The sequence below is a fragment of the Oryctolagus cuniculus genome, chromosome 4 (assembly GCF_964237555.1).
Source record: "Oryctolagus cuniculus chromosome 4, mOryCun1.1, whole genome shotgun sequence".
NCBI classification, from domain to species: Eukaryota; Metazoa; Chordata; class Mammalia; order Lagomorpha; family Leporidae; genus Oryctolagus; species Oryctolagus cuniculus.
The window spans coordinates 95,003,664-95,018,704 of record NC_091435.1 but is presented as its reverse complement, the minus strand read 5'-3'; the positions used below and the strand labels follow the sequence as shown (position 1 = coordinate 95,018,704).

Sequence of the window (15,041 nt, the reverse complement as noted above, 5' to 3'; positions counted from 1 at the left end):
GAACTGAGAGAGGAGAACAATGGTAGGCAACGATGTAGAACAGATGCTGAGAGACCAGAACTGTGGGCTTCTGTAGGGCAGGGGCAGGGTTTGGATGTCACAGGCAGCCACAGGAGACTTTAAAAAAAAAAAATCCCGAAGAGGGTTGGTTAAGATTCAGCCAGTGTACACCTGTGTGGCTTTCCAGGTTGTCAAAAGACTGAAGTGTTTCAAATCTATCAGGAAATAGATGTTTCCTTTGTGACACTGTCACCTGCCATGCTGGCTTCTTTGCCAAGACTCCCCCACCTCACGCCACCTTCTTCCTGCTGCTCTGTGAACCCAACAACTAAGTAAGTAACCTGGCCCAGCAGAGGCTAGTGACTGGGAAAGTTAATTAGCTTTGGGCCAGGATCCCTGAGACTCAGCACTGTAAGGGTGAATAAAGGTTTTTACCTCCTTACGGCCCTAAAGCCTGCTTAGGACAGCGTGGTCCCGGCTTCCATCCCACCAAGTGTCACCTGGGGCCCAGTACCATCGTCTAGGCTGCCGCTGGATACAGCGGGAGTAAGGAGGTAGAGAAATGGACAGCCCTGAGGTTGAGGTCTGAGATGAAGACAGAGGAAAGGGGAAGACCAGTGAACTTCTACGTAAACAACTTCTCTCCCCAGCTCTCCCCTGGTGACTGGAAGGCTCCTGGCCAACAGCCAGCTTGCAGAACGTTTACATAATATGCTAACCATGTTAAATTTTACTTCTCTATTCAAAGTCATAAAATTGTCATGTACCAGGAGGTTTTAAAAAATACATTGTAGTAAAGAGGAAATAGGAAAAAATAATCTTTCCAACACCAAATGCAACCTTAACATTCTCACAGCTGCATTCAGTATGTTTGGGTAACAACATGTAGTTCCTGGAATCCTAATCTCAAGAAAGAGGTGGAATAGCTGAAATCCAGCAACTCTAATTTCATATATGAAAAATATATGAAACTTGCTTTACATACTATACTGGGAATTTCACTTGGAAAATCAGTACATATGTCAAAGTGTTTAAGAAGCCTAAACAAATTTCCCAGAAGTTGCATGAAATGTCTCAGGCTGCTTGCCACTTTTATCTATTTCAAAAAGCTATGCCTCTTTGTAAAAACATTCCACTCTTAAACTAAGGATGCCGACACCTTGCTACAGCACCCCAGATTCTACTTTGTTCTCATTCATTTAATTTCTTTGAACTTCAGAACCTTCGGTTTAATTACCTGAGATTACTCGATAATCGCCAGTATGAATTTGTAGCATGAACCTAAACTAAAGGAAGAGCAACTGGAAAGAATGTGGGGAGAAATCTGAGCACTACTGAGAAATAATCTCTGGTCACCAGATACATCTTTGCTCACTTTCATTTTCTCACTGTAAACACCTTCACATAAGTGGCATAAGACGTTAGAAATCATTTTATTCAAGCAGGACCGGTTTTAGCAAAAACACTTGCTAAAAAACTTCCTGGCTTTCCTTTCAAATAAAACTTGTTTGTGAAATGCTGAACCTTTAAGTAGCTCACAAGATTCTGAGCCAGGCAGGAACTTGATTCAATCTTACATGAAATTAGTCTTCTAACCCTTTTTATATTAAAATATTGCAATAGTTTTATAAAAGAAACTACTTACACCAAGCCGAAGTCTGGACAGAGAGCACGAAACTACCAGCAGCCGTCTATTTCCTCACAGACTAAACTTTGTTCCCTTCCTGGCTGTTTCTGGATCAGGTTCACCCTGATACACATTTACAGTGGCCTTGGAAGCTGCCACCCAACAGAACAAGGTGGGAGGGTTTGTTAATTTAACTCCTGTTTGATAACTGCTTATCAGCAACTTCTCAAAGGTCGATTTAAATGTGTTTAAAGAGACAAATGTAAGGAAGATTATAGGGAAAGGCTGAAAAATCACATAATCTCTGAAGGCTGGGCTTTGGTTTTAGAGGGGATTTCATTCCCATATGTTCCTGGGGGACAGGAGGAAGCAGAGTTCTATAAGCTTCTTGTATCTTGCATTCTTCCTGTTACAAGTTTTCCTTCCTCCCCTGAATCTATACATCCTTGGATCCAGGTAGAAAGAAGTCAGAAAGTTGCTTCTCCACTATAGTTCCCTCTCATCCTCGTTCTCCCCAACTCTTTCTCTATAGTGAGAGAAACAACACAGAGGTCCTGCTAAACAGTGTTTTCTGACATCCAAATGACCTGCTGACCTAATGTAAAGTGAGAACCTGGCTCCCAAATTCTGTGGTTAACAAGATAGTGTTATGCTGTGTCATCCCCTTCCACATCTCCATATCTTCTCTTCTGAGCTACTGTATTTCTGAAATTTATGTCATTAGCCTTTGAAGCAGCAACTATTTCTTATATACTTCGTGCTCCGATCACTTTATGAACACTGTCTCATTCAATACACTTTGGGATCATCTTCAACTCTTCTCAGTTTGATTGTACGGATCCAGTTCGACTGCTTCACCACCCTGGTGATCCTCTGCAGTAAGAACTATGCTGGACAGAATAACGCCCTCCCCACTTCCCAAAGACGTCCAAGTGCAAATCCCCAGAGTCCGTGAGTATGGAACCTTACATGACCAAAGGGACTGTGCAGATGCAGTTCAGGTTAAGACCCCTGAGATGGAGAGATTATCCAGATGGGCCCAGTCTAATCACATGCATCCTTCCAACTTGGTGAACCTTTGTAGTTGCAGTCAGTGGGATGCAACATGAGGGCCTGGCCAGTCTTGTGGCTTTGAAGGTGGAGGATGGGGATGGCAGTCTAAGGAAGGGAAGTGGTCTCCAGAAGCTGGAGAGGCACACAGGCCTGACAACACCTTGGTTTCAGCCTGGTGAGTCCCGTCATGGACTTTCAACTGCCAGAACTGTAGCATAATCCATTTATGTTGTTTTAAACAACAAAGTTTGCGATGATTTGTCACAGCAGCAATAGAAAAGTGATATGGGTACTTTAATTCCAAAATTCCCCTTTTAAAATACAATACCCAGGACTGAAAAGAATACTCCAAATATGTTCTGATGACAAAAACGAGTAACTGTGGGACTGTCTGGGTGCTACATATTTATTGTTTTAGAGTTTTAATGCATTATACTCTTAGTAGACTCCTCAGTCCTTGTCACATGATCTACATCAAACTAGACATTTGACTCCACCTTCATTCTTTTTTTCCTTTCCTGTGTTGGGATCAAATAAATACAAGTTTCCTGAATGTGAACTAGTTCTGTCCCTTACTAGTTGAATGCCTTGTGTCTGAGCTTCAATTGCCTCATCTGTAAAGTAAACATTTCACCTCCCTCTTATGGTTTTGAAGTGACACAGCTCATACCAGTGCTTAGACCTGTACCTGGAACATATCCAGTGTTCAATGAATGTCAGCTGTTACTGTGAGAGGGGGGTGTTCGGTGGGAGCTGAGGAGGAGACTGAGATCCATGTATGGGTTGATGTGGGACAGAAATGGTGCAGAGAAAGCAGCTGCTCCAGGGCAGACATGGCCTGGAGAACATGAGCCACTCCAGTATCTAAAAATTCCCGAGGTGGAGGTGTGCATTTGGAACAACAATTAAAATGGCATCTGGGATGTCCACATCCCATACTGGAATAGCAGGGTGTGAGTCTTGGCTTCACTTCTGATCCAGCTTCCTGCTAATGCACATTCTGGAAGCAGCAGGTGATGGCTCAAGTACAAGGGTCCCTACCACCCCTGTGGGAGACCTAGATGGAATTCTGGCCTCTAGGCTTCAGCCTGGACTAGTTGTTGCTGTTGTGGACACTCGGAAAAGGAAAAGAACCAGTAGATGGAAGACTGATATTCTCTCTCTCTTCAAATAAATAAAACTGGCAAGTTAAAAAATAAAAATTCCTGGAATGTGGTAGGGCTTGGACCTTCCAGTACATGGAAAAAGGGCTTCAGCTGATACCAGCTGGATTTTACAGGTCTGGGAACTCCACTATACTCTGCAGTTAGGATATGAATGCCTGGAACCTGCCAGGTGGTATTTCAGTAACGAAGCAACCTGACCAGACCTGTGTTCCTCCCCTCCTCTGGACTAATGTAGTGTGGGACGTGGACAACAAATAAGCCAGCAAAGTTCAGGGGGTAACAAGTGCTGTGACTGATGAGGACAACCAGGGGAAACTCAACATTCAGGACTCAGTGAGGAGAGGGAACATCTGAACTGAGTGGGAAATAAGAACCAAGTGGAAGGAACAGTGTTTCAGGCAAAGGAACAGCCAATTGAAAGCTTCAGAGGCAAGAATGAGTTTGGTTCACTCAGGAATCAGGAGGAAGAAGGCCAGTGTGGCTGAAGCAGAGAGACTAAAGATCAAACTTGTGGCCCAAACGGTAGGCAGGGGAAGTACTGGATCTGAGACACTGACATGCCATGGGAGGCTTTCCAGGAGCCAAAGGACAGATATGTTCAACAAAGGAACACACGAACATGGCAGGAGAGGGGTCCAGCCCAAAAGTAGAGGCTTTTGGTTTCACAACCTGCTTCACAATAGCATGGTCCTCCTTGTCCTCTAAGCATTTAACCCCATCTACCTCCCCACCAGAACCAAGCAGGCACTCCTGAGGTGATCCTGGGTCAGGGCAGCCATCCCTTTGGAGAGAAAGAAGAGCAAGGGATGCAAAGCTATTCAACAAAGGCTCCAAGTTCTACTGTAATGAATAGCATGGTGGTTCCCCCAAAGATATCTATGTCTAATCCTTGGCACCTATATGATTGTATTTGGGAAGAAAAGTCTCTGCAGATGTGATTTGGTTAGGATCTCTAGAGGCAAGCATCCTGGATTATCCAGGTGGACCCTAAATTCAATGACATGCTTTCTTATTAGAACTGCTTCATTCTTTTTGCTGTTAATGTGTGACATGTAATGCAGAGTTTTACACCAAATCTTGTAAAATTTACCTTATTGGCTGGAATCCATCCTTACAAACTATTAAAATATTTTTTTTTATTAAAATAATTTTGACACATGCTTCTATCCTCTGCATTGGAAGCATTCTGCAAATCCCTAATTATCATCATTGCATCCAAGTTATTAAAAATAAATAACAAACCATCAAATTCAAGAAGTCTGGTATCTTTTACTAACCAAGAATAAATATTCTGTTGGATACATGTGTTCAGCTAGCTACAAAATCACCGATTCTCACATACTTTACATTTTTTTTTAGCTCATCATGCAAATCAAGAGAATAAAATGCCTTCATAAATAAAGACATATCTATAGCATACAGGTCTACTAGAATTCTACCAGAAGTGTGCATATGTTTAGTCTGACACATGGGGATAACAAATGGGGGTATGGTTAGTTTGAGGAGTGCTTTTGTTAACTTAGTGCCAGTTCTTGGTGATTATCCTTTTCTGTTTTTAAGAATTTACAAACTATCAGTTATTCTATCTAGAAGTCTCCTGAAACTAAAAGGAGATTTACCTAATTATAGGACGTGGCACTGATTTCTGTCTCAGAAAGGACAAGGTGAAGGGAAACACCGCAAAGAAGCCTTGGTGGAAGGAATGAGCACAGTGTGCTCTGGGATGCAGAAGAAACCCGACTGGCCAGAGCAGCGGGTGTTGTTGGAAAGTAGAAGTAAACTGGGGTTGAAACACATGATGTACAGGCTAGAAATGGGATTAGGATTTACACCTTAAAATGTCAGAAAATAGGAAGAATTTAAATATTCCAAAGGAATAGAATAATAAAGGTACTTCAATAAACAACGTAACTGAAAAATGGGCAAAGTATATGGATAGTTCACAGAAGAGGAAATACGACTATTAAACATAAAAAGCCACTCAACCTCACTCAGTAGAGGAGAAATAGAAATTAAAGGTACGATGATGCCATTTTAACCTATATTTAACTTAGTGGCAAAGTTCAAAAAGTTTCATGAGCCACAATGTTGGTGAGGTTATGGGGAAATAATGGAGGATAAATTGGTAGAACTTCTCTAAAGAGCAAATTGGCCATCAAATGATGAACACATATGCTCTTTCACCCAGCTCTAGCTGAAAAAATACTTCCACATGCACAGTGATATATTTACATGGATATGCATGACAGCATTGCTTATAAAAATAAAAAAGTCAACCAGGAGAGAACTGGTAAATTAAAGTACAGATACTAAATGAGATACTGGAGTAAAAATTTAGGGCAATTTTGTGTCATAGATAAAGATTGAAAAAGCAATATTAAGTTACAAAAGCAAAATATAGAGAATACCTAAAATTCAATTATTTGTATGTAAGCTGGTGGGGGAGAGAAGAGATAGAGAGAGAACATGCAGAGAATCTCTTTAGAAGGATATCCAAGAAATTAGAGGCAGTGGGTTCCCTCTAGGAGAGGAATTGGATACTGGGGTCCAGAAATGGAAAGAAGACTTATACATCCTTTGTCCTTTTTGAATTTGTACCAAAGCTGGTATTACTTGTTTAAAGATAGATGTGCTAGGCTGGTGCTGTGGCTCAATAGGCTAATCCTCCGCCTTGCGGCGCTGGCACACCGGGTTCTAGTCCCAGTCGGGGCGCCAGATTCTGTCCCGGTTGCCCCTCTTCCAGGCCAGCTCTCTGCTGTGGCCTGGGAGTGCAGTGGAGGAAGGCCCAAGTGCTTGGGCCCTGCACCCCATGGGAGACCAGGAGAAGCACCTGGCTCCTGGCTTCGGATCAGTGCGGTGCGCCGGCCGCAGCAGCCATTGGAGGGCGAATCAACGGCAAAGGAAGACCTTTCTCTCTGTCTCTCTCTCTCACTGTTCACTCTGCCTGTCAAAAAAAAAAAAAAAAAAAAAAAAGAAGATAGATGTGCTAGATGCTATGTGGTACTGTGGAACAGAAAAACTACAGTAGGGGTGGGTGTTTAGCACAGTGGTCAAACACTATTTGGGATGCTCACATCCTATGTTGGAGAGCCTGGTTCAAGTCCCAGCTCTTCCACTTCCAATCCAGTTTCCTGTGATTGTACACCGTGGGAGGCAACAGATGATGACTCATGTACTTGGGGTCCTGCCACACACAGCAGACCCAGATTGAGTTCCAGTCTTCTACTTTGGCTTGACTTCACCCTGGCCATTGCTGGCATTTGGGGTGTGAACCAGTGGATGGAAGAGTTCTGTTTCTGTCTCTATCTCTCTCTCTGTCTGCCTGTCTAATAAAATGAATAAAATATTTTTTAAAGTATGGTAATGGAAAAACTTAGAGCTTGGATTTTAGTTAACAGTCAAGTATCAATGTTAATTTCTTTTTTTTTTTTTAAAGATTTTACTTTATTTATTTGAAAGACAGAGTTACGGAGAAAGAGAACTCTTTCATCTGCTGGTTCACTCCCTAAATGACTGCAAAAGCTGGAGCTGAGCTGATCCAAAGGCAGGAGCCAGGAGTTTTTCTGGGTCTCCCACATGGGTGCAGGAGTCCAAGGACTTATGCCATCTTCTGCTGCTTTCCCAGGTGCATCAGCAGGAAGTTGGATAAGAAGAGGAGCAGCTGGGACTTGAACCGGTACCCATATGGGATGTTGGCACTGCTAGCCAGGATTTTAACCCACTGTGCCACAGCGCTGGCCCCCAATGTTAATTTCTTAATTTTGACAAATAGGACATGTTATTTTTTTTTTTTTTAAAGATTTACTTATTTATTTGAAAGGCAGAATTACAGATAGTGAGGGAGAGAGAGAGAGATGAGAACTAAAGAAATCAGATGGGAAACTGTGGGAGCAATCCAGGCATGAGGCCATGGGGGCCTACATTAGGATAAAGGTCATGAAAGGAATCAGATGTAAGACACATTTCAAAAGAAAAAAATTAGAATATTTGCAACATCAGAAGCAGATCAAAACAGTGATACCAGTGACAGAAGGACAGAAGATGAAAATTAGATTTATTTAATTCATGAATTTGACAAATATTTTTGGGACCTATTATGGCAGGCACTATGCAAGCCCTTGGGGTATGAGAGTGAGTTTATAAATGCCACGTACAAAGTGACCCTAAAACATTACAGTTGAATTATCTGCAAGCCATTTGGATACAGAGGATGAGAGCTCAGGTAAGGGGACAGAACTGGGAGAGCAGAGAAGGATTATACATAGTGAGGAAGGAGAAGCAAAAACTGAGCCAAGGACCATAAACACAGTTAGGGGAAGAAAGTATGTAGCAAAGAAGATAGCAAAGGAATAGTCAAGTGTTTTTGCAAAGAAGCAGGGTAGCATAACTTTCTGGAACCAAGACAAAAAGGGAGGTCTACAAAGGGTTCAATCAATGCACTGTCCAAGAAACAAGGATATACAAAAGACCACAAGATGTCTGGTTAAAAAAGAGACAGTGATCATGATGGCAAAAGGAGGTCATTTAGGAGACTACTTTCACTTCCAGTGAAGTCTAAAGGAACCCAGATCACAGAAGTCAAAATTTTCTTACCAAAAAATACTTCCGATTTAAAGGTCTTTGGGAAGTAGGATTCCATTTATTATCACGCTTCTCAAACTAAGCTAGTTGAAGCCACAAATATATCTTCATGTTGTATCAGCTTTATTTGGGAGAAAATATATTGAAATATAAAGAACGTACAATTGGCATGAGCTTTTAAGATAAGACCTGAGATTTCAAGCATAGAATGTCTTTATAGGAAGTCATCATTCTATTTCTAGGGCTACAAATTTACTTTCCTCTTCCATAAACTTGGGTAAAAATTTGAGATGCGCTTTATATAATGACCAGCTGTTGAAATGTTTGCATGCTATTAAAACTCAGGTTGCCTGTAATTTTAAGTATAACTATGAACTACGTCCTCACATGACAAGTTATAATATTTCATATTCAAAGAAAAATAATGAATAAAATCTTGAATTCATCATATTTACTACTATTTTTCTTCTGAGTACTATTTATATAGCCATTTATTATTTATCCTATATGCCTGTAGCTAGAGCTCATATACACACTTAGAGGGAAGTCAGTGTCAACTATGTCCAGATGCTTAACTGAGGTTATTTGATAATGATGAATAGGTACTGAGTTCTAGCTGGTATTACATATTTATATACACACACACATACATATACACATACGAGGGTACTTCAAAAAGTTCATGGAAAGTGGAATTAAAAGATAAGCTATTTTAGTGCAAAAGATTTTGAAATCTATGCAGTTTTTTCATGATGTATTTTGCATGAACTTCCTGAAGACTGCTTGTGTATGTGCTTGTGTGCATATGTGTTTGTGTGTGTAATGTACAGTTGTATGCCTGTGCAGTATTGCACACTTATGTGCATATGTAAAATATACATATTCAAATACACACTGTCATGGATTGTAGGGTTAATATAAAAACTGAAGAATATGCATCCAATTGTAATTTACAGGATTAGGAAATGAAAGGTTAGTTGCCTAGCTTGATTGATTTATGCTGTGTATGTATGTTGAAATATTGCATTGCCCATAAAAATGTACAAGTATTACATGTTAATAACTAAATACTAAAATGATAAAATATTTAAAAATCATTTCAAGTATATGGTAGATACTTGTAAGATCAGTTGTGGGGGGTGGGCATTTGGCACAGTGGTTAAGACACTGCATCCCATATTAGAGTGCCTGAGTTCAAGTGTCCCCTCTGCTTCTGATCCAGCTTTCTGCTAATGTGCACCATGGTAGGCAGCAGGCAGTGGCTCAAGTATTTGGGTTCCGATCAACCAACTGGGAGACTCAGATTGAGTTCCTGGTTCTGGGCTTCTGGCTTCTGCCAGACCCAGCCCTGGCTATTGCAGGCTTCTGTGGAGTGAACTAGTAGATGGAGGATATCTATTTCTCTGTCTCTCTTTCTCTCTTTTAAATAAAGCAAAAAAAAATTTTTTTAAAAATCAGTTATAATTCAAGAAAGGTATTTAAGTCACAGCACAAATAATATAAACATAAAAATGACACAAATGAATCAAACTCAAGTGGTTCAAAAATAATTCTAATACACATAAAGCAATTGAAACTCTGACTTAGGTGTAGCACACTGTATAGGAGTATAATGGAAATGCACTTTTCATTTGTAATTCTCTGCCAAGTAAATGAAAATACTACTTTGATATTGGATCTCCATATACGGCAGGTGAGGCATGAACTTGAAAGCTTTGCTCAGTTATTTTCCATCCAATTTTAAATAGCCTCAGCCTAAAGCTGTAAGGCAATCCTTCTGCCAGGTAAAGATTGGCTTTAACAGTGTGAGAAAGCTATGAGAGTGCTAACAGTAAAAGTAGTGCACAGGAGCTCCTTGAAGATGTCACAGGAATACTATGCCAGGCTAATGATTTTTCTAAAGCTGTCCAGCCTGTTGAAGGGAGAAATTAAGAGTATTATTCATGATCTTAATGTGATTCTGATAGAGGCCTTTATTGTTTAAAAGAAAATCAATGATAAGAATAGTCTAAATAAACTAGCTTCTTTTTAAAATGTTTGGGTTTATAAACTGAAAGTTATTTACATAGCAAATAGCTTTTATTACCCCATCTTGTTTACATTATCTGAAATTACCTCTCAAGGCTAGCAAACAGAAAGCTAATGGAAGACAAATTCTGGAAGAGAGAATTACATCTCTCACAAGTAATTCACTCAGCCTAGGCTGTGGCTTTCAGTTAATAACAACTGTCGACATGTTGTCACTTCTTAACACCACCTATTGCCCACAACTCTCTATGGTCACATTTTCAACACATTTTGACATTAGCATGTTTGGAGAAAGTAAATCTGAATGGATATCCTAGGGAATAATAATCTTCATAATCATGAGACTGGTAGAATTCTCATTGTTCCCCTTTTTATCAAAAATATATTCAGAGAATGTGGATGGATACAAGCTCTATGGATGTCAGTTAAATGGAACAATACAACCATGCAATTTTATATTACCTGTAAAGGTTGAAGTAGCATGTAGCTACAACCAGCAATTCAACCCTCAGGCATACACACACCCTAACCCAATTGGCATGTCAACGCACCCCAGTATACAGTGAACATACCCAGATATGGAACTTAGCTCTGTAGCCAAACAGAAGCCCCTAGACCAGGGCCACAGCTTCATTCTCTTAACACAAATGTGTTGTACAATATGATCTATCATTTTCAGTGTGCCATAGCACGAAAAAGGTTGGGAAGCACTGATAGAAGTTTTTGTATATATGTAACAAACCCCTGTACAAGAATATATCTATACATAGGGACAGTGTTTGTAAAAACTGGAACATTCCAAATGTATTGCAATTAATTTTAATCTGCAAATAAATTCTGGAATACTCATCAAATGCAGTATTACACAACAATGAAAGTAAATGAGCCACAGCTATATGCACTGACATGGATAAATTAAGGCTATAATATTGAGTAAAAAAAATGATACTCTGGTTTCTCTTCAGATCATATAAATCTTTTGCCTTGAGTAAAAAAAAACTACCAGAAAAAGACATATGAGAATACTTCCAAGAGGTCATGGAAAAATGGAATGAAAAGATAAGTTTATCTTGATGCAAAAGCAAAACAAAACAAAACAAAACAACAACAACAACAACAACAAAACCCTGAAATCTGTGCATATGCAAGATCTTCAAAAAGTTCATGGAAATACATATTATGAAAAACTATGCGGCCGGTGCCGTGGCTCACTTGGCTAATTCTCCACCTGTGGTGCCGGCACCCTGGGTTCTAGTCCAGGTTGGGGTGCCGGGTACTAGTCCCGATTGCTCTTCTTACAGTCCAGCTCTCTGCTGTGGCCCAGGAAGGAAGGCAGTGGAGGATGGCCCAAGTGCTTTGGCCCCTGCACCCGCATGGGAGACGAGAGGAAGCACTTGGCTCCTGGCTTTGGATCGACGTAGCTCTGGCTGCAGCAGCCATTTTGGGGTGAACCAACGGAAGGAAGACCTTTTTCTCTGTCTCTCTCTCACTGTCTAACTCTGCCTGGCAAAAAAAAAAAAAAAAAAAAAAAAAAAAAAAAAAAAAAAACTATGCATGGATTTCAAAAATTTTTTACACCAAAATAAGGTTACTCTTCATTCCATTTTTCCAAAAACACTTTTAAAAGATTCTTTTTGTAGTGTGATTCCATTTTCTCTAAAGTTCAAATGCATACAGAATAAATCAATACACTCTTTAGGGATATACAGGTGTGTGTAAAAACCACCAACCAAAGCAAGAGAATTACTAACACAAAACTCAGAACTTCAATTACCTCTGAGGGAGCAAGAAAAGTGCTGAATCAGAGAACACCACACAGATGAGATTAGAAATCATGACAACACTTTCTTAAATTGAGCTATAGGTAAACATGTGTTTTTTTGTTTTGTTTTGTTTTGTTTTGTTTTTTGACAGGCAGAGTGGACAGTGAGAGAGAGAGAGACAGAGAGAAAGGTCTTCCTTTGCCGTTGGTTCACCCTCCAATGGCCACTGTGGCCGGAGCACTGCGCTGATCCGATGGCAAGAGCCAGGTACTTATCCTGGTCTCCCATGGGGTGCAGGGCCCAAGCACTTGGGCCATCCTCCACTGCACTCCTGGGCCACAGCAGAGAGCTGGCCTGGAAGAGGGGCAACTGGGACAGAATCCGGTGCCCCAATCGGGACTAGAACCTAGTGTGCCGGTGCCACAAGGCGGAGGATTAGCCTAGTGAGCCGCAGCGCCGGCCACACATGTGTTCTATATAGTTACTCCACAAGTCTCCCAGATATTTTATAAGTATTTTGTATCTTTAATTCATATTGAATGTTAAGAAACATCTTTTTAAAAACACGATTTTGTCCAAAGGTAGTAAGCAACTGCATCTGCCATCCCTGCAGCAGTGTGAGGTTCATGGCACAGAAGGGACAGAAAGCAAATCATTCAGAACTTTTTTTTTTTTTTTTTTTGACAGGTAGAGTTACAGACAGAGAGACAGAGAGAAAGGTCTTCCTTCCGTTGGTTCACTCCCCAAATGGCCACTATGGCCAGAGCTATGCTGATCCGAAGCCAGGAGCCAGGTGGTTCCTCCTGGTCTCCCATGTGGGTGCAGGGGCCCAAGCACTTGGGCCATCTTCCACTGCACTCCCGGGCCACAGCAGAGAGCTGGACTGGAAGAGGAGCAACCGGGACTAGAACCCGGCGCCCATATGGGATGCCGGCGCTGCAGGTGGAGGATTAACCAAGTGAGCCACGGCGCCGGCCCCTCATTCAGAACTTTTCACAAAGGCCCCACAGACTCATACAGCACTCCAACAAAACCTATCTGAAAGCTACCAAAACAACTAAAATTAAAATCTGATTAAAAATACTATCTTTTTATGTGCAAATTTTAACATTAAATGGAATATGGATTTAAATATTCAGGACTAAGTAAACTGCCAGCCTATGGATGAGTAACTGATCTTGCTGTTTTCTAAATAGTCAATATTTCATTGTATATTTAGACTACACAAAAGACATTTGCAGAATGACAATACTTTAATTCATCTTGCATATCCAGCAATGTGTGCTTAGTCAAATGCCTGTCTGTTTGTCAGTCATTTAAGAGCAGGTTCATAAAGCTTCAAGAGCAAACTCCCTGGTGTGTTTCAACTCATATAACTACCAAGGAAAACGCATCAACAACATCTTAAGAATTTGTGCCTGTACTCTGTCTCCTGTATATTACAGGCCAGCTAGTGGGAAGCCAGTTTCCTAAGCTCTGGATATTTTGCCAATCCAGAAGGGATAATAATAAACCAAAAAGTCAGAAACTTAATTTCCAAATCAATTAAATTTATTACTTTTGTTTTGAAATTAAAAAAAAAAAGCCATGTTGGGTTCTCCTTCTAATGTTAGAAAATAAAATAAAAAGAGTCACTTAAAAGTAGAGGGGTTAATGTTTACACAAAGGCAATTTTTCTTCTTTGTTTTTCGTCTTTCAAGTTTTAATGGGTGAGTGACCTTGCTGGAATTCTCCTGCCAGTTCTGGAGTGTCTCTCTGGAACTTTCAAATAGAAACTACTTTCACATGATACATTAGAATGCTATGCCAAGAGGTATCTGTCTCTGCACCTTGAACTTGGATGTTACAGCACAGATGAATAAGTAAACTTTACACAAAATGAAAGGCTTTTCTCCTTGTTAGGCCATTGAAGAAAAGGACAAATTTAAGCATATTTGACATTATATATTTATAGGGTCAATTATACATGGAAAAACTGCACATATTTATCCAATTAAAGAAATTTACCCTTGATACAGCTTCAAGCTGTCAAAGAGAGGCCCATTTTCAAGTCTGTCAAACAATGAATATACAGATATATATAAAATTTGAAAGAGTTAGAGAGAGAGAGACAGAGGGAGAGAGGGAGAGAGAGAGAGAGAGAGAGATCGATCTTATATTCACTGCTTTACTCCCCAAATGACCACAACAGCCAGGGCTGGGCCAGGCTGAAGCTGGGAGCCAGGAGCTTCTTCCAGGTCTCCCATGTGGGTGCAGGGGCCCAAGGACTTGAGCCATCTTCTGCTGCTTTCCCAGGTGCATTAGCAGGGAGCTGGATGGGAAGTGGAGGAGCCAGGACTTGAACCAGCACCCATATGAGATGCTGGCATTGCAAGTGGCAGCTAGCTGCACCACAGCATCAGGCCCTAAACAGTGAATATTTATGCTGAAGTGGGACTCTAAGTCTACATTAAATGCCTTAGTGTAACTATCCAAAAATTTAGGTAATATAAAGTAGTTATTGCTTTTGCTTTATTTCAAAATTTCTGAAGTATCTATTTTTAGTAAGTGAAGTTATTTTAGATTTATTGTGGAAAGGCTTATAGGAAACCTGTCTTTACCAGTGTGAGCCAGTTATGAAACAACCCTAATCCACTGAAAATCAATAGAGTCATAAGAAACAGTGGGACGATTTAGAGTAGAAACAAAATATTTCCCTGATCTGGCCACACCTCTAGTTTCACCCTTGGCACCTCTCCCCAGTCTTCCCAGAAGGTGAAAGTACAAATACTACCCTGGCATTTTAACATTGTCATCTGTCAGGGCAGATAAAAATGTACTATT

At 40.6% G+C, this 15,041-nt stretch overlaps 1 protein-coding gene across 2 annotated transcripts in view; it reads right to left on the bottom strand.

The window, feature by feature from the left end:
- MAP3K13 (mitogen-activated protein kinase kinase kinase 13) overlaps nt 1-15,041 on the bottom strand; it is a 196,498-nt gene that overhangs the window by 148,996 nt on the left and 32,461 nt on the right. Inside the window, exon 1 of one of the 2 annotated variants that reach the window (XM_008266585.4) lies at nt 1,646-1,766. The exons of the other annotated variant lie outside the window; for it this stretch is intronic. The gene's annotated coding sequence lies outside the window, so the exon portion shown is untranslated. Of the gene's footprint in view, nt 1-1,645; nt 1,767-15,041 lie in introns of those variants that run through there. 2 annotated transcript variants of the gene reach the window in all.